General features: G+C 35.6%; 1 protein-coding gene across 7 annotated transcripts in view; it reads right to left on the reverse strand.

Annotated features, from left to right (window-relative positions):
* The window catches only part of CNTN4 (contactin 4), a 902,287-nt gene that overhangs the window by 524,183 nt on the left and 353,006 nt on the right, over positions 1 to 25,098 (reverse strand). The gene's annotated exons all lie outside the window — the stretch shown is intronic.

The following is a 25,098-nucleotide window of genomic DNA, read 5'->3' on the forward strand; positions in this document are numbered from 1 at the left end:
GTAACTCCATATACATGTTTTCTTTCTCTCTCTCTTTCTCTAAACAGATGGACATCCTTTCCTATGTTCCCATGTCAGGAACCTGAACTTATTCTTGAAAATAGATGCAGTTTTAAGAGACAGTTGGGATTAAATGCAAACATGCTTCAGTTTATGGACTTTCATTAGGAACTCAATTTTTAAAACTCTTTTGTTTACTGACAGAGCAAACATTTATTGAGCACCTACTAAATTTATCGCCCATTGAAATTATTGGGGAGAGAAATAAAATCTTACAATATCTGCTCTCCTCACAAACTTTATGCATTTATATTGTATCCCCTACATCATCTTGTCTGGCAGAGAAAAAGTTTACCACATTTCTCATCATCCACTAAGGTCATTATTATTTATAATCAGCTTTATCACTAATGTAGTGCCCTGTAGACTTGTCAGCTCTGGTGCTGAGCTCTTTTGCTGGCTCTAGGGAGTACAGGCGCTAGGTAGATGGCAGAGGCTTTTCATTTTATTCTTTGGCATACCTTCCGCCAAGTGCAAAAAGCCTTGTGCAGGCTTTTACATGAGGGAACTCAGTTCATCTTTGTTTCTTAAAGAGAAACTATCTCCCCTTAGATCTGTGCAGATGGAACAAAATAAGGAAGAACGTGCTCAAGAAGAGAACCAAATTCAAAAAGCTCTTTATTTCTTAAGATTACCACAATATTACATTAGAAGAAAAGTGAATAATTGATTACACTAAGCAAAATCTGTTCTTAACATTTCATGGAGAAAGAGGAGTAAGATGCATGGAGAAAGAGGAATAAGATGCATGGAGAAAAAGGAGTAAGATGCCTGCTTTCCTTCCTACATGCTTTGAGAAAAATGGGTTAATGTTTTCTCTTTCTTTTCTTTTTTTTCCCCCCCAAATGCACTTCCAGATACAGAGAAACAGCTTAATTTTAGAACAACATGAATCAGAGATTAAGGCAGAATTCAAGTCTCTCTTTAAGTAGAGATGTTAAAAGTTCTTTTCAGGGAAACCACTGTCTAAATTCATAGCCTCTATCCTCAATGCCAATACCATGTAGAAATATTGCAAACAAATCATAAATATAGCAAAAGCAACATTTAACTCAAAGAATCTAAAATCTAGGTAATCTACATGATATAGCCACATAATCATATGTAATGTTACAGTATAAATCCACACTCATGCTAAGTGATATGTTTATTTGGGTCTTTGCAATTTTAAATTAAGTTTGTAACATTACTGTTTTGGGGAAATAATATCACAGATTTAATTCTGTGCAGTGGAGAATGCAGAGGTAGGAATTCTGTATTTTTCTGTCACAGGCTATCATTATTTTGGATGCCTATGTGTCAGAAACAGTTACGCATTTTACAATGATTATGTACTTTAATATTCACCACAACCCCATGAGGTAGGTACCTTTACTATTCTCATTTCATAGATATGGACACTGAGAACCAAAGATGTTGAATATGATGTCCAAGGCCTCATAGCTAATATAAGGCAGATTTGAGTTTTCTAAAACTTTATCATGGGGAACATTTATTTTTCTATGGTGATGATATTTTCCTTTCAAATCACATCCACAACCAAAAGTGGTCCTCAGTGTGTTTGCTTCGAGTAAACCAGTGGTTCTAACTTTGTAACTTTAAAACAAGCTGGTATAGGAGCACCTGGGTGGCTTAGTCTGTTAACCGTTCTACTCTTAGTTTTGGCTCAGGTCATGGTCTCACAGGTTTATGAGTTTAAGATCCACATCAGGCTCCTCTCTCTCTGCTCTTCCCCCCACTCATGCTGTCTCTGTCTCTCTCAAAATAAATAAATACACTTCAAAAACAGTAAAAAAAAATAAAACAAGTTGGTGTAAAGTAAATGTATTAAACTTTGAAATTGTTGGGCAGGATTGACCTAAAGTAACATACAAAATATAATAACTTTGGATAAGATTATAGAATACTCAGTTTAAACTTGACTATCTCGATTCCTCTTTGGCCAGTATTCTTTTTCTTTATCTTCCTTCACTTTTTTGGAAAAATTTCAAACTTAGAGAAAAGTTGAAACACTGGTATATGAAAACCCATATGACTATGACTCAGAACTAATGTAAACATTTTGATATTTGCTTTCTGTCTTTTTTTAAAGCTTACTTATTTTTGAAAGCAAGAGAATGAGAATGTGTGGAACAAGAGTGAATCCCAAGCAGGTTCCATGCTCCACAGTGGGCCCAATGCAAGGCTGGAGGTCACTACCATGATATAATGACCTAAGCCAAAATCAAGAGTAGGATGCTCAACTGAACTACCCAAGTAACTCTGCTTTCTCCTTTTATTCCCTCTCCTCATCTTTTCCCTCTTTCCTTCTCATCTGTTACACTTATTTCTTTTCCTGAATCATTTAAGAAAGTAGCAGACATTTTGGCATTTTATCCTTAAAGAATTCAACAAATAATGTTTTTACAACTTTATTGATATATAATGGACAAATAAGATTGTAAGCTATTTTTTTAAGTTTATTTACTTTGAGAGAGAGAGGGAGAGAGAGAGAGAGCGAGCGAGTGAGCACACAAGTTGGGGCGGAGCAGAGAACAGGAGAGACAGGATCCCAAACAGGTTCTGTGCCATTAGCACAGAGCCCAGTGCAGGGCCGAAACTCACAAATTGTGAGATTATGACCTGAGCAGAAATCGAGAGTCAGACGCTTAACTGAATGCACCACCTAGGCCCACCAAGATTGTAAGCTATTCAAAGTATACAACGTGATGATTCACCAAATAATGTTTTTTTCCAAAGAATAAGGATTTTCACCTCCATAACCACAATTCAATGAACCAATCCAAGAAATCTAACTGTGATAAAAAATTATCATTTACTATATTCTCTGTGTATAGGTGACACCATGTTCTCAGTGTACTGCATGAGTAGGTATTGCCAGTTTGCCCTGTTACTGTTGATATTGAATTTACTCGCCAGACTCTTCTCTAATAAATATAAAGGTATCATTTTACTTTTGTAACTAGTAAGTAGTTACATTTGGAGCATACTTTGAGAATGTGTAAGTATCATTTTCTCCAGTAGCCTTCCACCTGGTCATTTTAGCTCACAGTGATGAACCCTGAACAGTCAATTATTGTAATGATGGTTATAAAATACGTGGATTAGTAAACCTCAGTAATCACCAATTTATTTTTTAAAGGATCCCAATCCATTCACTCAATCTTCTCACATAATATCAGAGTGTAGTAATGGATGCCATTCAGAAAATACTAAGTTTCTGTAGTTTTCTCAGAAACTGAGGCCAATGACAACTCAAGGTATTCATGAAAATTTCTTACTATTTCCAGAAAACATGAAGATAGGCATAAAAATATGAAATTAACCACTTCTTTTTAAGGAAAAGAGAAACTGTAGGGTAAACCTGGATATCACTCTTGATAGTAATATCTTAAGTTAAACAATGAGATGCCCTTCTTCATATATACTAATGCTAAAAATACTACACTTATCAGAGTAAATCACTTTCAACTTCTGCAGAATGCACTCTACATTAAGGAGCAAAGAATTCCTTTCAGACATTTTAAATTGTACCATTTATTGATCTCTAAACTATTATATTTTGTTGTAGCATTTTTCACCTGGAAATGAGTAAAAAATGAAAAGTCCTAGTTGAAATCCATTCTCCACACTGATGTCAGAGTGGTCTTTCCAAAATAGAAATCTAAACACATTACTCCCTGTTTAAAATCTTTCAATAGATCCCTGTCAATTACCTGGTAAAACCCAAGCAGTACCAATTCATATAAAGTTCCTTCTCTAATACCATTCCTTGCCTCATGATCTGTGTTTTATATTACATTCATCAATCAGGATGTTTCTCTCTTCCTTCAAAGCCCCATGCTATTTTTCTATTTGTGCAAATATATTCTTTCCTATAATGCTTCCCTACCACCACAAGCTTCATCAGGAAATCATTTCAATGTTTTAGAGGATGTAAATACAAAATATAAAACAATAAATCTTTTAGAAAGCATATGAGAAAAATCTTCAGGATCTACAGCTGGCCAAAGAGTTCTCAGATTTGATACCAAAAGCATGGTAAATAAAATGAAAAATTGATAAATTAGACCTTATCAGATAAATAAAATTTGCTCAGAAAAATACTGTGTTAATAAAATGAAAACACAGACAATATCCTGAGATAAAATATTTGAAAAACACATATTCACTTAAGAATTAGTATCTATAATATATGAAGGACTCAACTAAACAATTATGGCATACAGTCAAAAAATGGGGGGACACCCCATAAACAGACATTTTAATGAGGAGGATAAACAGATAACAATATGAATGGATGTTCATTAGCTATTAGGAAAATGCACACTAAAATCATAATGAGATATAATACATACCTATCAGAATGGATAAAGTTAGAAAAAAGAAAATATTCAATGCTGGGGAGAATGTAGAGAAACTAAATGACTCATGTATTGCTGGCTAGTATATAAAATGATACAGCCACTCTCAAAGACATTTTGTTAATTTCTAAAACAACAAAACTATAATTACCATATAACCCAAAATTTGCTCTCCTGTTGCACTGTTATCAACAAATATGTTGCCACAAATGCAATCAATATTCTCTCTCTCTCTTTTGTGGCAAACAATGTTTGCTAAGCATCTATCAAATTTCATGTAATAAACATTCATATGTATTTTCAATAAGTAAAAAATAAAATAAAAAAATAAAAAAGGAATATTTAATGAATTGGCTTCATATTCAAATTTCATTTTATAAACAAGATTTTTATCAATATTGACTTAATATATTCCAATGGATTATCTGAAATTATTTCATCTGTTTCTAATTCAAAGAACAACTGATAATTGATAGCATGGAAAGGTATAGAGAAGGAGAGAAAACAAGTGGGAAAGTAAGTATATGAGAAGATTCATTCATTCAACCAATATTTATTATTTATTAGGTGCTAATCACTGTGCTGGTGAGCCAGACAAACAGATGACAACAATTATAGAGTTTATACCATGGGGAGGGAGAAAGACAACAGAGAGGTAATCAAGAAGTCAACTCAATAATTATAGATTCTGTAAGTGTTCTATAAAAAATAAGAGAGTCATAAGACAGAGAATAACAGATTTGGGCTCTTTAATATTCAGTAGCCTTGGTGAGATGAGAAAAATGGTATTAAAGAAGTTATCACTGAAAGCAACATAAATAGGAAACGTGAAAGTTTTATATGCCATCATGCTGGGATATAACATTCACCGAGGTCTTGTTAGAATAAACCCAGTTCAATTCCCAATTCCCTTCTTACTAAAATGGCTTAGGTTTTTATATGTGTAACCTCATGAACAAAGGTCACTATGCCATTCACTATATGTTGTCAATGTGAGAACCACTAACGATATATCTGCAAATGTACCAAACTCTGGATTTTCCAAAGACATACTGATGAGCTAAGTCATTTGAAGGTGCAAATGCTATGGGAATGCAATCAATGGAGTGTAGATTTTAGGTACGATGGGGCCAGTTCAGAGGGATTTTGAATGTCAAGTTAAGGATGTTATGTGTGACTCATTAAGAGAAGACACCTGTCCATTAAAGTTTTTGGATTATTGGTGAGGAAAAAAATGATGACAACAAACAATTGTAAAGAAATACAATCACACACATATGTAAGAGAAGGAAGCATTTATTATCCATGCCACATATTCCTGTTTAGAGGGACAATGGTAGAATAATACTCCTGGACCTTCCCCTGTGAGTTTGGAAGAAGAAATAGGATGCAAGCATCTCATCTCCTTCTCCTATTCTTTCTACAGAAATCTATGCCTTCCAAAAGGATTACTTCTGTTTTGCTTTCTGAACATGCAGCAGAGTGCCCGTACTTTGGAAATAACTATAGTTGTCCAGAAGTACAAGTAACTGGGTGGATAAATCTGTTTAATTCGGGGGCAAATTATTGGCACTCTTTCAACAAATCTATGCTATATTTTCCTCTTACCAGTAGTAAGTGTTGTATTTTTATCTGTATCAGTGTGATTGCTAAATGTGCCTTCTAATGGATTCTAAACTTTGTAAGGAAATAAGGCATTGCTCTTAAATCCCCAGATAGGTTTTCCCTGGAATGTCTAAGAATGTACAGTATCCCAGTAAAAATGAAATGAGCTGATTAAAAGCAAGTTTAATTAAACCAAAATTTTCTTTAAGCATGTACGATGTAATCAAGAACAAATGGCTTTCTTTCTTAATTTTGCAGTGCCAATATATTTTTGAATGACATGAAAGTACTATACAGAAATTATGGTATGGTAACAAAAGATATCTCCTATATAGAAAATAGCTTATATCTTTCAAAATCTAACTTTTTTGAGCAAGCTCATGCACAAATCTAACCCACAATGTCATCTGGATGGTTAGGGACAGAAGAGAAGTGACAAGATGGGCATTTCAGCCATGCACTATGGACTGCCATCTGCTTCCTTTCTGTGCCATGTTCCAGTGGCTGAACTCTGGTCCAATCTGAAGCCTTTCCTATCAAATTACTTTTAGAGGCTAAAGTGTGCGACGTTTTAGACTATGACTATGTAACAAAAAAATGTACTGTGTACACCACTAAAATAAGCAAACGTTTTCAGGAATTAATTCATCTATCAAGTATTTACTGAATAAGTCAATATGTATAAGTAGTTGGGGATTTAAAGCAGGTCTAGACTTGATACTTGCTTTCTAGGAATTTGAAGTCCAGTCAAGAAGTATAATCATATAGATAAGTATTTTAAGTGAGTATTTATTTAAGTTGTTTGGGAATTTGGAAAAGATTATTTCCTACTTGGCACTTTAAAAAATGCTTTCGGGGGAAGAAGTGGTATTTGAAATGAGAACCTGAAATATCTGTCAATTTTAGACATTCAGAGATGGTTATTAAATGTTGATTATGATGGTGAAGAGAGGATTTAAAATAATCTATTTTAGCTGCTCCACAATAGAACAAGTCCCCTCTAAATAAATATCACCTTCCCATTCTGGACACATTCTCTAATATCTAGATTTTGTTGAGGATTTAAAGGACCCATTTCTGTAGAAAAAAAGTATATCCACATTCTAATTTTTCATAAAGTATCAAGGAATTCTCAGATTTCCAGTTAAGAAATTCTGCTTTAGCTAAAGAGAATATTTTTAATAAACAATATATTGCACATAAAAAGTATTTTACATTTTTTCAAGACATTTACATTATGAAGCAGTAGTAAGGGTTATTATCATTGCCCCCATTTTTCAAATAAAAAAGATGAGATATAGAGAAATCAAGTAAATCTTCCAATATTATGAATTTCTTTGGACTCTCCTGAGATTAGGCCAGTGCTTCTTATAATGCCTCCTTAATCTGCTGAAATTCTACATTTTTAATACCATCATTCATCTGAAACTTCCCTCTATCCAAATCGGTTCAACTACATGTGAGAGAAAAATCAAAACGATAACACCTTAAATGAAAGATAAGTTCATATCTCACTTACAAAGAAAAAAAATCCTAACAAGCAATGTCGGGTTGGTTTCATAGTCACCAATTAAGAGTCAAGGTTTCTTCTTTCATTTCCCCCCACTATTCTAGCATTACATTTATCAAGATCACTACTTGGTCCATGATAGCTTCCTAGAGCTCCATCAGTCAACTTCTGCATTCCCAGCAGTGGAAAGAAGGAAGTACATAGGAGAACAAGAAAACACAATTTCTAACTAAATCAACTCTCCCTGAAGAGACTTTTCAGAAGTCCCTCCAAATACCTCTGCTTATATTACACTGCATACAATACAGTTACATGGTCATATTAGTTGTAAACACACTAGTAATTACAGTATTCATGCCCTAAATGATACTAGTGTTCTATTATTAAAGAATAAAGGTAGAATGCATATGGTTGACAGCTAGCAGTCTCACCCTAATAACTATCCAACTCTAAATACTCAAGGCAACAATTAAACTGTAGTGGTAGAAATCACTGAATGAGAATTCTGAAGATGGGATTTCTAGTTGATGAGAAAACATCAACTAGATCTATGTGTGGTTTGGGTGTCCTGATTTGTAAAATAAGAGAATCTGGAGATTAGAGTGCCCCTCAGGTATCCTCCAGCCACTACAGTTTCAGGAGAGCTAAAATGTTACCTCATCACTTTATGTCCTGAGCAATGTCATTTTCTGCTATGTTAACTATCCGTATATGTGAGAATAGTGTAGCTTGGACTCTGAAAGGGTCCCAAGAGACTAGCCTCATTGATTCAATAATTTTAGGACAGATATTCATAGGGAAAAATAAGAAAATTACAGAGAGAAAAATATGGAATAAAGAAAAATAAAGAGAATTTTTCTTGGAAATTGAGTACGTATGGCAAATTTATCACCTTGGTACTTGGTACTACGGTATTTGGGGTGGGGAATAGAAGTTCACAATCAAAATTAAACATTTATGCTTATAATGTAAGAACTTTAAGATTCTAACATTAAAATGTGCAGCTGTTTATAAGAACTATCATTTATGCAAGTAAAATATTCAATCAGTAAAAACAGTTCTTAATGCCCCCAGGGTAATCAATTTTTTTATGTTTATAGAATTTAATCTGTGTAACAATATAACCACCAGTCTTTGTGCCATCTTCCTATAAAACCTGACAGAAAGAAAGACTATATACAATATTGTTTGAACTATAAACTGCCAGCACACTTCAGATTTGTTAATTAGGGTACCGGCATGTGGTTCTTTCTGAGCAATACCAAAGAAGACAGCTAATCCAAGTTTATCTGCTTCATTGTTCCTCTCCTTCATTTATTGCAGTTGCTTAAATGGAAGGACCCAGATGTCATAAAAAGGAATTAAATAGAAAACTAAGTCGAAAATTTAATAATGAGCCAAATGACTAAGACTTTTCTTTTTAATTATCTCACCAAAGAAGAAAAAAAATATCCATTAACAACAGTATGGTCATCTATGTATCTGTGAAATACAGGAAACAGAAGGGAACGGAAAGGCTGATCCCAGGTCAGGGATCTCTAAACAACATACCTGGGAACAGAATCTGCTCTCATTCTGCTCCCCCAACTTGGAGCACTAAACAAGATCTCCCCCACACTACTCCCAACTGGTCATGACATCTCTGTTCCAGTGTCTTCAGAATGCCTCTGCAGATTTGAGATCAGCTTCCAGGACAAAGTCCAGCCACTTGACTCATTATCCTAACATACAATCTTTCTGAAATTTGGGACACGTTTAGAAGGTAGGACTCACAAATGCTATACAAAAGATGCTACAGTAAAAAAAGCATGTAAAACACCTGCAAATCATATGAGCCACCTCTCGCATTAAATTCCAACACTACTTGTTAAGCATCCACTGTAGGCAAGGCACTGTCCACTAACCCAGAAGGCAGTATTTCCTTCTCTCAGGGAACTTTCACTCCAGTGATTGCTGAATAAATTTAGAAGGGTGCCTAGAGATTTCTGGAAAACAATGAAAACCAAACCATGATACAGCCTAAATTGCCACGTTTTCTAATTTACTTGTAGGAAATAAAGTATGAAAGACTTAAAAATAATCCTTGTCTGAGAAGCTACAGTATAAATTTGTGAGACAAAACATAAACTTGTGAAATGGTTCAAAAATAATCACAGAGAGAATACCAGGATAAAGCACCATGCTAGGCAGTCTGCTCCATGAGGGAAGATTCACCTCCTTATTCTTTAAAACAAAGTGAAGGTCCATTCCCAGTAAAAGGTTTTGGATTATGGGAATGCAGATACCTTTGAGGCATCCCAATCATACTGAACATCAGAAAGCATAAATACTAAAACTACAGCTAGAGAAATTTTAAACACACATAAAAAGATGCATCCATTAGATAACATAGTTCAAACTAAATAATACAAAGTTTAAACATGATTTCTAGGGGTCTCTGAGTGGCTCGGTCAGTTAAATGTCACTTTGTCTCAGGTCATGAACTCATGGTTTGTGCGGGTTCGAGCCCCGCGTCGGGCTCTGTGCTGACAGCTCAGAGTCTGGAGCCTGCTTTGGATTCTGTGTCTCCCTCTCTCTGTGTTTCTCCCCTGCTTGCCTCTGCCGCCCTCTCTCTCTCTCTCTCGCTCGCTCTCAAAAATAAATAAATATTTAAAAAACCTTAAAAATGTTTTTAAAGCCTATGAGAGGTCTATAAAATATTAGATAATATCTTTTATTAGACATACGCAACATTATCTATTTCGTACTAGTATTTTTTTTTTACAGATAGTTTATTGTCAAATTAGTTTCCATATAACACCCATACTAGTATTTTAACATAAAAGTACTTCCACATCCACAATTTTAATTTCAGGAAAGGGACTATAATTACCAATATAGTTACCATCTACACTCAACAATGGTTGACATTTTACCATACGTGCATGTATTTCATTTTTGACCCACTGGTGAGTAAGGCGTCTGGTAAAGAGAACATGCTAGTAAAGAGATTTTTAAATCTACTATACTTTTCTAAATTGGTTAAATTTTAAGCTAACTTTATTTATAATGATAAGTGAATGGATGTATGTGGGGTGGATTTGTTCATACCACAGTAAGCTGTTTTCTGTACACTTTTCTGAGTACTTACCATGTAGTAGGTGGTTTAGAGGGTAAAACAGTTCATATTAGACACAATATTTACCCTTAAAGACCTTTTTATATAGATTCCCCAGATTGACTTAGGCTCTGAAGAAGCATATTTCTTGCTTTCATGTAGAAGATCCTACCCTTTTGGAAGCCTTGAATTTTTCCTGCCATTTGTTCTTTAAAAAGAAGTTTGTACATACTAAGAAAATAATGTCTTGCTGTCTAGATCAGTTGTGGGAAAGCTGATTTTGTTCTTCATGTTCATGTTTTAGTGTGGTATTTTCCTACTGAACACCATTTTCACTTACTAATACATACAGTGTAGATAAAATGATTCATAACTGCAACAGGGTTCAAGGCATTTTCTGCATGTTTTCATAGATAATGGTACTTAGTACACAAATATGAAACTGTAAAAAGGTTGTTTTTTAGAATAAAAATGATAAAGCAGGCATTTCTGCCATACCAAGATATATGTGTTCATGCAAGAGCCTCACACTTTGTAAAATTAGGCACTAAAGATATAGCTTTAGAGAAAACAATTTGAAATAGATCGCCACCAAAACCCATGGAACTTGATAACTAGCACATTAACAAAAACAATTATTTGTGTCTCCCTCAGAAATGATCTTGCATAACCTAGGCAGGCAGCTGAGCACGGCTGAAGACTGCCTAGGTGGTGATTAAGAATACACAAAAACATGACAAGGAGCATGCAGAAGGCAGCAGGCCTTGGGTGTGTAGGGTGGCTGCTCAGGTGTGCCCCGGAGGACCCACTGCCTGCCAGGGGCAGAAAGTTCCCCTCATACAGGAGTTTGTCTTTCTAGGGAAAAAGTCCCTGCATGCAGATGCTTAGGCTTTTTTTCTTTTTTGTCTTTCCTGTAAACAGAGTTGAGAATGCTCTTGTCTATGCAGCTATTGGCTGAGAGCTTTTCCTTTCCTGGTGAAGATAATTTAATCCTACAATTTTAGCAACCTTTGCTTGGGAAGATAGCATATGATCAATTAAGACTTCCACATTCCCCTATTTACCATTTGCCTATGTGGTTATTGGTGTTCACAGACACCTATAATGGCAGAACAAACTGTATAGTTTATACACATACATGTATATTCTTTTTATAATAAAGGTCAAATAGGCAAGATGGATGGAAATAATATTCCTTAAAATATTCCTTGTTCCTTGAAGAAACTTTTCCAGTTTTCCTTAGAGAAAATGATGAAAACAAAAGTGGAAAGCTAGAAGGGAGGGAAGAACAGAGAGGGAGGGGAAAGAAAATTAAGTCCCTTAAGTTTCCTCAACAGCTGAGTATGTGGTTATTCTAGGCACAAACATTATGTCCTCTATCAATATCTTTAAAACTTAGCAACACATAGAAAAGGCACTCTTAAGAGTGACTGATATAACTGGCATTGTTTTGGAGTGTGGGGGTTATAAAATTAGTACATCATGCTTCCTATACTGGAGACATGAAGTTATTCCTTAAACTTGCTAAATTCCTCAGAGCATGGCACCCTGGAAATTAAGAAATAACTTCTGTGTTTCTCTTCATTTTAGATATAGGAAATGAAATTTCAGCCAGCAGGGAACCCAAGGTCTAGCATAAGGGTATGGGAAAATAAACAGTTGCTGTGAGAGTGCGGGCTTCCTATCGTTAGCATCACCCTCTCAATTTCATTCAAGTAAGGAAAATTAGGCAAATGATGCAAATTCTGTTTCATTGGTACCAAAATCATGGTGGGATCTAGGAACAGCCTTAATCACTATGGTGACTTTTATTAGATTCAATATGATAATTCTAGAATGCTTAAACATCTAATGTCTTTTGTTGAGAGGGCAAAAATAATTTTCAACAAGTTTCTTATCCTCTCAAGATTGGCAAAAGCTCCCAAATGATCCGTTAAACTGAGCTATTTCAATATTTCGCCAGAAATAAAATGAGTCAATACATGCTAATGTGGAAAATATTTCAACATAAAAACTCACAGGAAAAAAAAATTGCAAAAACAAAGCAAGGCTTGATGCCAGGAAAATATCTGATGGAAATCAACATGTCTCTGTAGAACGATGCAAAGATGAATGATTTGGGTTCTATTGTATTATTTATCATTCCTTTTTATCTATGATTCCAGACTATCTATTATTAAAAATGGAGCCTACATTCAATTTAAATAACATTATGCTAGTTGCTTTTCTCACTTGTAAGCATTCATTTCAATTGAAGGGAATGATAATGCACTAATACAAAGAGAAAACGATGCATTGCCATTAAATGCTACTACACAAGCACTGAAAGTTCAGACTTGTTTTATACATTTTCTTAGCAAGCGTGAACTTTGATTGTTAACTGTTAAGACTCTGCATCTAAACATCTTAGATAATTATCAACTGTTGTGCTTGAAGGGTAAGTAATTGTAAAATGTGCAGTGTGGCTAATGCCCAAGGAAATAAATCTGTATAAGGGATAGTTACAGATAGTTTAATTGCTATGAGGATGTTAATTGGCAAGGTGCATATAAAGAAGAGGAGAAAACAGAAATGTTTTTCACATGTGGTTAACCCACGGGTTTTTTAAACCTACCTTCTATGTATGTGCTGTCTTAAAATTCACTGAGTCACAATTCAATAATATATACATCTATAAATTTATTAATAATCTATAAAATCTATAAAATTTATTTTCATGAACAAATAAAACCACTTGGTACATGTCACTGTTTTTGCAAAACTTAATTCACTGCCAAATGCTGATACTGTTTCTTTACAACTCTCTGTATGTGGAAAATCTCATAGTGGATTTGGAAACTGAAAGGAGAGTTAAAAAAAAAAGAGTTTCTCATATATTTCCAAAAATTACAAAGATATAGAAGAGACCACTATCAAAGTAACATCCAGGCAAAAGCTTTTAAACTTTCTTGAAGTCACACATCTACTGTATTAGGGGGATAAAAAAGAAAAATTGTCATTAAAGGCTAACAGAGTTTTTTTATGTTTATATGTATTTAGATTATGAATATACACAGATACACACATTTTATTTTACTTTAAAGGAAATCAACTATGGTAAAGAGTAACCAAAAATGCTGGTATTTATCCTAGGACAATAATGTTGACCATGAAGCTCCTAAAACATAAGGATTATGCATTTTCATATCTACTCTGGCATAAATAATTGTTGCAAGGTAGATGGATAAATGGATGGATGGGTTGATGGATAGATGGATGGTAGAAAGGGAGAGAAGAAGAAGGTAAACTGATGTGCATATATGTAACATTCTTTCTTGTTTAATTTTTAGGTTAAGTTTAAACAGTAACCCCCACCCCCACAAAGAAGTGGAAATGCCCATAAAAGTGAGTACAGTGACTCACAAATAAGCGGAGAAAGGTATTAGGTTCAGAAATGATATGCTTATATAAACTAAAACTATTTTTAGGTTAGAAATTTCACCAACACACCAAGTGGAACCCCAATAATTGCATAATTGCATAAAGCAGTGTTTTTACAAACCATGTTCCATGGATCCCTAGTGCTCTAAAGCTGTCAGAGGAGAAGAATATGGGAAGAAGATAACAGGAATTTGGTGCTACTCATTTGTATCTGATTTCAAATAGGCTACACATTTGTATCTGATCTATATGAAGAAAGGATCTCATACCTTTATTGTTTTAAATAAAAACAAACAACTTAAAAATGTCATTTTACATACTCTTGGGGTTTCATGAGAAACAGCTTGGAGAAAACCCAAACTTTAAGTTCAGCAAAACCCTCCAAATGGTTAATTTTGACCCAATATAGCAAGACGGTTAATCTGCCAAAGGTATTCCAGTGATCAAAAATCAAAGCTAATTCACTCCTTTATAGCTGTACCCAAATGAAAATGTTATTTTTGGGAAAAAATGACAAAACAGTAAACCAGACTGGTATTCAGAGAAAGCACATGATTATCAGATATAAATTTTCAGTTTTTAAATTTTTTTAAAAAATATTTTTTATTTATTTCTAGGAGAGAGAGAGAGACAGCGTGAGCAGGGGAGGGTCAGAGAGAGGGAGATACAGACTCTGAAACTGGCTTCAGGCTCTGAGCTGGCAGTCAGCACAGAGCCCGATGTGGGGCTCGAACCCATGAACCGCGAGATCATGACCTAAGTGAAAGTCGGACGCCTAACCGACTAAGCCACCCAGGCGGCCCTTAAATTGGGTTTTTGATGCTTTATCACTTAACGTATCCAACACCGATATGGGGTAAAGCCACAAGAGCTAAGTTAGATTCTGTGCTCAATGTCCTAGTGATTCCAATTAGTGAAGTGCACAATAGCTTTTTACCATGATATTAAGTCATCCAAAAATCCAAACTTTTTCCTCATTTGATCATCATGTTCTATTCAGATGTTTACTATCTACCAGAGGTTCCTCTTAGATTCCACTGGACATTAGACTCGTAAGACTATTATAGGTCACACAAGACATCAGGCTACACAGAAGAATACAGTTCAAGTACAGCTAGCCAGCAGGGCAGTAGCACTACCTTTTTGTGAACATCCTTTCAATAGTTCACCAAGGGCCTTCTAGGACCTATCTCCTAACCAGGAGATATAAGAAGGTATGTGGAGGACAGGTCAGGTGTAAGAAGGCAAGAGTCAGATGGGCAAGTGCTGGAATCATCCTGGTCTAAAAGTTTCACATCCCAAAGGAGCCAGCATCTCCATAGTAATCACTTCCAAGGGATACACAGTTACAAGAGTCACTGCATTCCACAGAAGCCCAAAGCAACACATCTGCATCTAGTACTCACAGCCATTTATACTTCCTCTTAATGCAGATAAAATTTACAAACCACATGTTATTTTTGCCAAAAGCAATGGTGTCTGGCAATAGAATTTTACCTACTGTCTTACCACTATAGCAGGTTAACAGAACTAGGGTAATATGAAAGGTAGAATTTGGAGGTCAAAGGAAAAAGGATTTTGTTAATTTTTTACCCTCAGATACCTTTCTTGATAGTAGTCACTTCAAATATGTTATTCTTCTATAGGTTAAGAATTTAGAGGCATTAATCTGAGCACTGATATCTACCATCATCAATTGTCATGCAACTGAAGTCAGACTTTTAGAAATTCCATTTCCCCATTCCATTAACATACATTAGACATCAAGAAGACTTTGGTCCAAACACAAATTATCCAAAACTATTATGTGACAGATTGTTCAGGATAAGCTACTAGTTGCTTGTTATTCAGTAAGAACTAAAAACACTGTTCCTGCGCTAAAGGATTTCAGCAAACACATGATGCAAGTTAAAATCCTGTATGCAAGCTGCACCCACTGGGTTTTACCTAGAATTAGCAGCTGTTTATAGACACTAGCCAAATTGATTTTTTTAAATGTCTACTTGCAGAATTTAATGGGGAAGGTTTAAAAGTAACTTGTTTTCTGGATCAAAAAGATAAAAAGGTAAAGGAAATTACTACCATAGGTAAAATTATCTGGATAGTAGCCCTCCTCTTATCTACAGGGGATAGGTTCCAAGACCCCAAATGGAAACCATGCATAGTACTGAACCCTATGTATACCATGAAACTCCCTATACAAATAGACCTATGATAACGTTTGATTTATAAATTAGATACAGAAAGAGATTAACAACTAATAATAAAGCAACAAGATTATAACAATATACCGTAATAAAAGTTATATGAATGTCATCTCTCTCTCTCTAAGTATGTTACTGTACTGTACTCACCCTTCCTTCTGTGATGATGTGAGAAGATAACATGCCTACGTGATAAGATGAAGTGAGGTGAACAGCGGAGACATCGTGATGTAGTGCAAGGCCACTCTTGACCCTCTTATGATAGTCAGACACGGATCATCTGCTCAGTGACTTCGACTGACAGTGGGTAACCAAAATCATGGAGAGTGAAACCATGGAGGAGGGGGGACTACTGTATTAGTTTTAATTTTTTCCACAGGGAAAAGGAAATCTTTGTTCTTTTTAGATATTTAAAAGAAGAGATAAAACAATTCCAGAAGAACAGCTTCTAAAACAGTTGGGGCTTTCTCGTCATAGATTGACGTCAAACTAACAGGAGGATAGAAGGGATGAACAAAGACTCATGTCCTGTTGGGAAAGGGGGTAAATCCTGTAGGAGAGAATAAACAGTGAACATAAGTTTCCCTTATTGGTATGAGGGGAAAAAAATAAAGACTCTTGATAAAGCTGTAACAAGGATTTTATTTAGTAACAATTAATGTTTAAATAGAACTAAGAGCTAAACAAGAAAAAAATACCTATCAAGGAACTTACATTTTTCATTCACTATTTTAAAATTTAATTTGAGAGCTACTTTTATGCCATGCATACACTCTATAAAAGAGCTAGCAGGTGGACTTCTAACCCCAATCTTCAGATCTACATTGTACCTCAGACTAACTTAGATCTTAGATCTTCTGTGTGTACAACCCTCTAAAATAAGAAAACATCAATTATGTACTTTTCTGACTTTGTGTGGCTGCATTTTCCTTCTTCTTGTAAATGAAAGGGTTTCAAGTCAATGCATTATCTAGTGTACTTTTCATAAACACATGGTGACTTCCTTTTCTCCCTCTTCAGATTACTGAACATAAGATAGGACACAATATCCAAAAGTAAACTTCAAGGTAGAGTATTTTTCTATAAAACATCAACTGTTGATAATTCTCTTTCCTATCAATGCCCAAGTGATTATTTCAAAGTAATTTAAAAATAGATTATATGTTTCAGCAAAATCTCCTGTTTGTTTTCTGGCCTACTAATAGCCTTTTATTAAGCAGCTGTTCCTACTGAGTTTACTGCCTTCTTGTTCAAATGGCCATAGCCCCTGATACCTCAGCATTTTCACACAGCTCATTAGATGTAGCACAGTTTAGAGCACAGTGATGGAAATTAGTACCTCCCAAAGGATCAGAGCTAAAATAAACCAATCCCAGTATGGTCAAACCATCAATGTTTCCTCCCCCAAAGGGCATGTGCTGTGTATCTCTTTACTTTTGCATTTTCACTTTACTAGAAGTTCAAGAACTATATTTTATTTATAAGGGATTCTAAAGGTAGATCATAGAACTTAAGTGTTGAAAATATGGGCCCTGATTCTGACTGCTTCCTAACGGGATCTGCCACTAACTAAGCTATTTAACTAAGGCTCACTAAGACTCAGGTCTACATGTACAAAATGGGCTAAAAATATTATTTTGTTTTTAGGTATGTTGTAAGTATTAAATGGGATAATGTATATAAGGCATTTGTCACAACACTGTAAGAGCTACATTTTAGCATATACATAATATCATTATAAATGATAAATATTATTACCATCATTATGTGACCATAAAGCATGGAATATCCAGATCAGTACTTTCCCACCATCCACCCAAAACATAATGTATTATTTACAGGTGAAACCTACATTTTGACCTGAATCCCCTCTGAGATATTCTGGGAATTTCCTTCTTATAGGCAAACACATTTTTATAAGGGTAATAACTATAATAACTACTTTAGAAACCAGCTGCTAATACATCTCTTGCTGCTTAAGAAATCCAGCTTGTGTCAGACTTCACAATTTTTGTTTTGTATTTTTGTTTTTTGTTTTGTTAAATTTCATCTTATTGGTACCAGCTCAGACTTTCAGGCTGTCAAAATGATACCAAATCTTGGTTCTGGGTTCTATTCTATTAGTTATCTCTCGCGGCTGTGTCATTCACAAATTTGAAAGTGTGTCTTCATTCAAAAAGTTAACAGAATGTTGAAGTCCAGCCAAATACAGCATCCTATGATATATCCCCAGAATCTCTCACTTTAAGTGATGTGGATAATAAACACTCAGTGATGGATACGAAACACTAATAAAAATAATGAAAAGACCTTAATAATGATTGACTATACTAAATATTATTTTTAGTTTTTTTAAACAGTTTATTGAGGTACAATTTACATAGCATAAAATTTACCTGTTTTATAAAAGTACAATTCAACAATTTTAATATATTTAAGGAATTGCACAATTATCGCCACAATCTTTTTTTTAATAGTTTATTGTCAAGTTGGTTTCCATATAACACCCAGTGCTCATCCCCACAAGTACCCTCCTCCATGCCCATTACCGCCCTACCTCTCTCTCCCCTCCCCATCAATGTCAGTTTGTTCTCAGCATTCAAGAATCTCTAATGGTTTGCCTCTCTCCCTCTCCCCAACTATTTTTCTCCTTCTTCTCCCCCATGGTCCTCCGTTAAGTTCCTCCTAATCCACCTATACGTGCAAACATATGGTATCTGTCCTTCTCTGCCTGACTTACTTCACTCAGCATAACACCCTCAAGGTCCATCCATGTTGCTACACATGGCCAGATTTTATTCTTTCTCATTGCCATGTAATATTCCATTGTATAGATGAACCACATCTTCTGGATCCATTCATCCGTTGATGGACACTTAGGCTCTTGCCATGTTTTGGCTATTGTTGAGAGTGCTGCTATGAACATTGGGGTCCATGTGCCCCTATGCAACAGCACTCCTGTATCCCTTGGGTAAACTCCTATCAGTGCTATTACTGGGTCCTAGGGGAGTTCTACTGTTAATTTTTTGAGGAACCTCCACACTGTTTTCCAGAGGGGCTGCACCAGTTTACATTCCCACCAACAGTGTAGGAGGGTGCCATTGTCTCCACATCCTCACCAGCATCTAGAGTCTCCTGACTTGTTCATTTTAGCTACTCTGACTGCCGTGAGGTGGTATCTCAGTGTGGTTTTGATTTGTATTTCCCTGATGAGGAGGGATGCTGAGCATCATTTCATGTGTCTGTTGGCCATCTGGATGTCGTCTTTGGAGAAGTGTCTGTTCATAGCTTCTGCCCATTTTTTCACTGGATTCTTTGTTTTATGGGTGTGGAGTTTGGTGAGTTCCTTATAGATTTTGGATACTAGCCCTTTATCTGATAGGTCACTTGCAACTATCTTTTCCCATTCTGTCAGTTGCCTATTAGTTTTATGGATTGTTTTCCTTGCTGTGCAGAAGCTTTTTATCTTGATGAGGTCCCAATAGTTCATTTTTGCTCCTGATTCCCTTGCCTTTGGGGATGTGTCAAGTAAGAAATTATTGAGGTTGAGGTCAAGGAGGTTGTTTCCTGCTTTCTCCTCTGGGGTTTTGATAGTTTCCTGTCTCACATTCAGGTCCTTTATCCGTTTTGAGTTTATTTTTGTGTATGGTGTGAGAAAATGATCTCGTTTTATTCTTCTGCATGTTGCTGTCCAGTTCTCCCTGGTAGAGAGGCTTTCTTTTTTCCATGGGATACTCTTTCCTGCTTTGTCAAAGATTAGTTGGCTGTACACTTTTGGGTCCAATTCTGAGTTTTCTACTCTATTCCACTGGTCTATGTGTCTGTTTTTATGCCAATACCACACTGTCTTGATGATTACAGCTTTGTAGTAGAGGCTAAAGTCTGGGATGGTGATACATCCCATTTTGCTTTTTTTCTTCAATATTACTTTGGCTATTCGGGGTCTTTTGTGGTTCCATACAAATTTTAGGATAGTTTGTTCTACTTTTGAGAAGAATTCTGAGCGATTTTGATTGGGATTTCATTGAATATGTAGATTGCTTTGGGTACTAATGACATTTTAACAATATTTATTTTTCTCATGAGCACGGAATGTTTTTCCATTTCTTTGTGTCTTCTTCAATTTCCTTCATAAGTTTTCTATAGTTTTCATCATACAGATCTCTTATATCTTTGGTTAGGTTTATTCCTAGATATTTTATGGTTTTTGTGCAATTGTGAATGGGTTCGGTTTCTTGATTTCTCTTTCTGTTGCTTCATTGTTGGTGTATAAAAATGCAACCAATTTCTGTACGTTGATTTTGTACCCTGCAATTTCGCTGAATTCATGGATCAGTTCTAGAAGGCTTCTGGTGGAGTTTGTCGGGTTTTCTATGTAGAATATCATGTCGTCTGCGAAAAGTGAAAGTTTGACTCATTCTTTGCCAATTCTGATGCCTTTGATTTCCTTTTGTTGTCTCATGGGTGATGCTAGGACTTCCAGCACTATGTTAAACAACAGTGGTGAGAGTAGACATCCCTGTCGTGGTCATGATTTCAGGGGGAAAGCACTCAGTGTTTCCCCGTTGAGGATGATGTTAGCTGAGGGCTTCTCATAGATGGCTTTTATGATGTTTAAGTAAGTTCCTTCTATCTCGACTTTCTTGAGGGTCTTTATTAAGAAGACTGCTGTATCTTGTCAAATGCTTTTTTGCATCTATCAACAGGATCATAGGTTTTTTATCTTTTCTTTTGTTGATGTGATGTATCACACTGACTGATTTGGAAATATTGAACCAGCCCTGTAACCCAGGAATGAATCCCCCTTGATCATGGTGGGTAATTCTTTTTATATGCTGTTGGATTTGATTTTCAAGTATCTTGTTGAGGATTTTTACATCTGTATTTATCAAGGATATTGGCCTGTAGTTCTCTTTCTTTTGCTGGGTCTCTGTCTGGCTTGGGAATCAAAGTGATGTTGGCTTCATAAAATGAGTCCAGAAGTTTTCCTTCACTTTCTATTTTTTGGAATAGCTTGAGAAGAATGGGTATTAATTCTGTTTTAAATGTCTGGTAGAATTCCCCAGGGAAGCCATCTGGCCCAGGGTTCTTATTTGCTGGGAGATATTTGATAACGGATTCCATTTCTTCACTAGTTATGGGTCTGTTCAGATTTTCTATCCAACAATCTAACTTTAGACTCTTTCCATTACCCCAAACAGGTCCTTTGTGTGTATTCTTAATCATTCCTCAGGCCCTTCTCCAGTGCTAGGCAGCCACTAATCTACTTTCTGTTCTCTCTTTTGGCCTTGTCTTCCCATATCATATAAATGGAAGCATACAATACGTTTGAGTCCTTTCATTTATCATCATGTTTTGAGGTGCATCTATATCGTAAGATGTATTAACAGTCTCTTAGTTTTAATTGCTGAATAGTATACCATTGTTTGGATACACTATGTGTACAGTATACAAACATTACCCCATTTTAACACTTAACAGCCACTGTAGGAGGTAGATGTCATACATCAGCATCTTTAGAGCAGAAATAAGAAGATGAGGCTTGGAGAAACTAAGAAATTTACTTCAAGACTAAGTTGACTGTGGGAAAGCCAAAATCTGAAGCCAGATGGACTAACTCCATTCCAATATATTTAACTTACCCTGCCTCCAGTTTCAGGAGAATGATCAAGCATTTGAGAGAGTACATGCCTACCATATCATCTAAACCATTCATAATTATCCCTATTTTCCATAAGGATGTCATTAAAATTTCTACCCTGCATCTTGCTGAATGACAGCTGTCCTGTTCTAAAGTAATCCCCTAGGGTACCAGCAACAAACATAAAAGGAGATTATTTTTTTTTGTGATTTATTTGGAGTAAATCCAGACTGATTTTCAGGCCATTTAATACCTGTGCCTTCCAAACTTACTTTTTGTGGGGATTTGGAAAAGATTCTAAAAGTACCATTACAAATTAGTCTTCAAGAACACCTTTAATATATTTTGTAGCCAATACTTCAGAATTTCACCTGAAACTACTTGAAATATTAAAAACAGTACTTGATTCATTTTGCATCGCATACAAGTTAAGGGCAGGAAAGTCTGATAACCAGATTATCCAGATTTAAATAGGAGTACAATTTTGGATAAGTTACTTAACCACCCTGTGACTCAGTTTTTCCATTCTTTGAAATGGAGATAGAAATACAACCTACCGAATAGTGTTGTTTGGAGGAGTATATGAGTTAATATCAGCAAAGCACTTAAAATTATATTATTATTATAGCTATTTTTACATTATCATTGTTACAATAGCCAGAGAAGTAAAATCTGGAACCACAAATGTGTTAATCATGGCAACTAAACAAGCAAACAAAAATAGGTAATAATAAAAAAGCATTGATATGGGGGAAAGGTGGAAGGGAATGTCCATGTGAGAATTTCAATGTCTATGCATCATCATTTGTCATATTTTAAACTAATACATAATATAAAATGTCCCTAGAGGAAAAAAAATAAGTATATTGTTTCCTTCAAAGCTAAACTATGAATATTTGCTTCATTTATGTTCTTGAGCTCACCAGATCTTCTCCCGTATAGTGATGTGACACCTAAGTCATACCTTTACCCTCTTGATTAGGAACACCTAAGAACTTGAGTTTACAAAAGGGATATTAACTTTGGTGCACGAGAGGTTCATAATTTTGTTTGAAGAACTGAATAAAATAAATGGCATCTTTTTCTTCTTTGAACTCGTTTCCTTCTCAAAATGATAGTAGTTATCGAAAAGAACACAACAGTGTTCCAATAAAAAATTGTATTTTCCTTCTAATACTCAACTTTAAAATCTTTTCTGTCCATTTTTATCTGTCAAATTAACAAAATAACTTAAAATTACCACCATATCCCAACCTAATGGGGAAATATTTGGTAAACTGTTTCAAATACCATAAACATCACAGGTTTCTAAACTAAAGCAACTTCACCTAAAATAAATTATTTCTCTCTCAATAAGAAAAGCTACTTAGGTGAAAATATTAAATGTATTGCTACTTTTTTTTTTTTTTTAGAAAATAATGTTTTATTTCTGAGAGAGAGAGGGAGAGACAGTGTGAGCAGGGGAGGTTCAGAGAGAAAGAGGGAGTTTCAGAATCTGAAACAGGCTCCAGGCTCTGAGCTAGCTGTCAGCACAGAGCCTGACGCCGGGCTCGAACACAGGAACCGTGAGATCATGACCTAAGCTGAAGTCGGACGCTTAACCGACTGAGCCACCCAGGTGCCCCAATGTACTACTATTTAAAATAGAAAAACTGAAAATAGTCTAACTGTCCAAAAAGTAATAAGGGAGTTTTGAAGTAAATTACATTGTCATTACTGGGTAGAATATTGTGCAACCATTAAAAGTAGTTATACTGTCCATGTTGTAAACCTATGATGACAATATTAATGTGAAAACTAAATATAGAAACTATCCCAGCTATGGAGGCAACTGTAATATTATGTATTCATGTGGTCAAGGGTTAGAAGGCAACAGTGAAAAATGAGAACAGTTAATTTGTTATAATTATATTAAATAATGGGCTTCTCCTGTGCCTTGTCCTAAAGCAGAGTGTTAAATTCAGTTTCTGTTACCTTAATTGGGTATGAGGCCGATGGTTATGTTTCTTTAAATTTCCTGTTATGATGATAATGATGATGATTACCACCACTGTCAACATCATCATCATCATCATCATCGCCATCCCCATCATCATCATCATCACTGTATGATGTAGGGTTAAGTGTGTTTAACAAATCTTTAAAAGTAATTTTCTGAAGGCCAATTTCTAAGATTAATTTCTAATTTTATAATGTAAGTCAAACAAAAAAGCTTAAATCCATAGAAAATTATGAATACATTTATTCTCTTAGGACTATATGTNCACAGGTTGAGAGTCTGCAAGAGGATAGAGACAAATAAATATACATATGAGAACATATGTGATGAAATGAGCATAAGGGAACATAACCAAGGCTGGTAAGTTGGGAAGGGAGAGGAGAAAATAAGCTGGCATATAGCCCTAGAGGAAGGAATTCCAGCATACGAAACTAAGGAAGAGTTAGGTAAGTAAGTGGGGATTAGCAAAATTAGAGTAGTCATTTGCCTAATAATTTTTTGACTTGTGAGAAGGAGCAAAGATAAGGACGGGCACTAATCTTCATAGCATTGCTGGCCAACTTAACTTTCAGAGATGATGGAAGTGTTCTAAAATCTGTGCCATCTAATAGGGTAACCACCAGTCACTAGTGACCATTAAGTATCTGACACAAGACCAGTGTGATTTAGGAACTGAAATTTTAATTTCATTTGATTCCACTCCATTTAAGAAGTCACAGTGGAGGGGCGCCTGGGTGGCTTAGTCGGTTAAGTTCCAACTTTCGCTTAGGTCGTGATCTCACGGTTCGTGGGTTCGAGCCCTGCGTCGGGCTCTGTGCTGACTGCCAGCTCAGAGCCTGGAGCCTGTTTCAGAGTCTGTATCTCCCTCTCTCTCTGACCTTCCCCTGCTCACGCTGTCTCTTTCTCTCTCTCTCTCTCTCCTAGAAATAAATAAAAATATTTTTTAAAAAAGTCACAGTGGCTAGTGACTACATTACTGGAGAGAACACAGCTTTGGGATAACTAAAATAAACTCACTATGGCAAGGTCACAAGGTGTGCGGTAGCAGAGAGGGAGCAAGGTGGCAAGAGCAAGGCAGGTAGATTCCAGGTGATGCGGAGATATGTGTACCATGTAATGTGTCATATGCCACCAAAACCACAGGCAATGCACACAGGAGTATGAGCAGTCATCCACAGAAGCCAGTCAACAAAGCACT

This window comes from Crocuta crocuta, unplaced genomic scaffold (assembly GCF_008692635.1).
Source record: "Crocuta crocuta isolate KB4526 unplaced genomic scaffold, BGI_CrCroc_1.0 scaffold489, whole genome shotgun sequence".
Taxonomy (NCBI): Eukaryota; Metazoa; Chordata; class Mammalia; order Carnivora; family Hyaenidae; genus Crocuta; species Crocuta crocuta.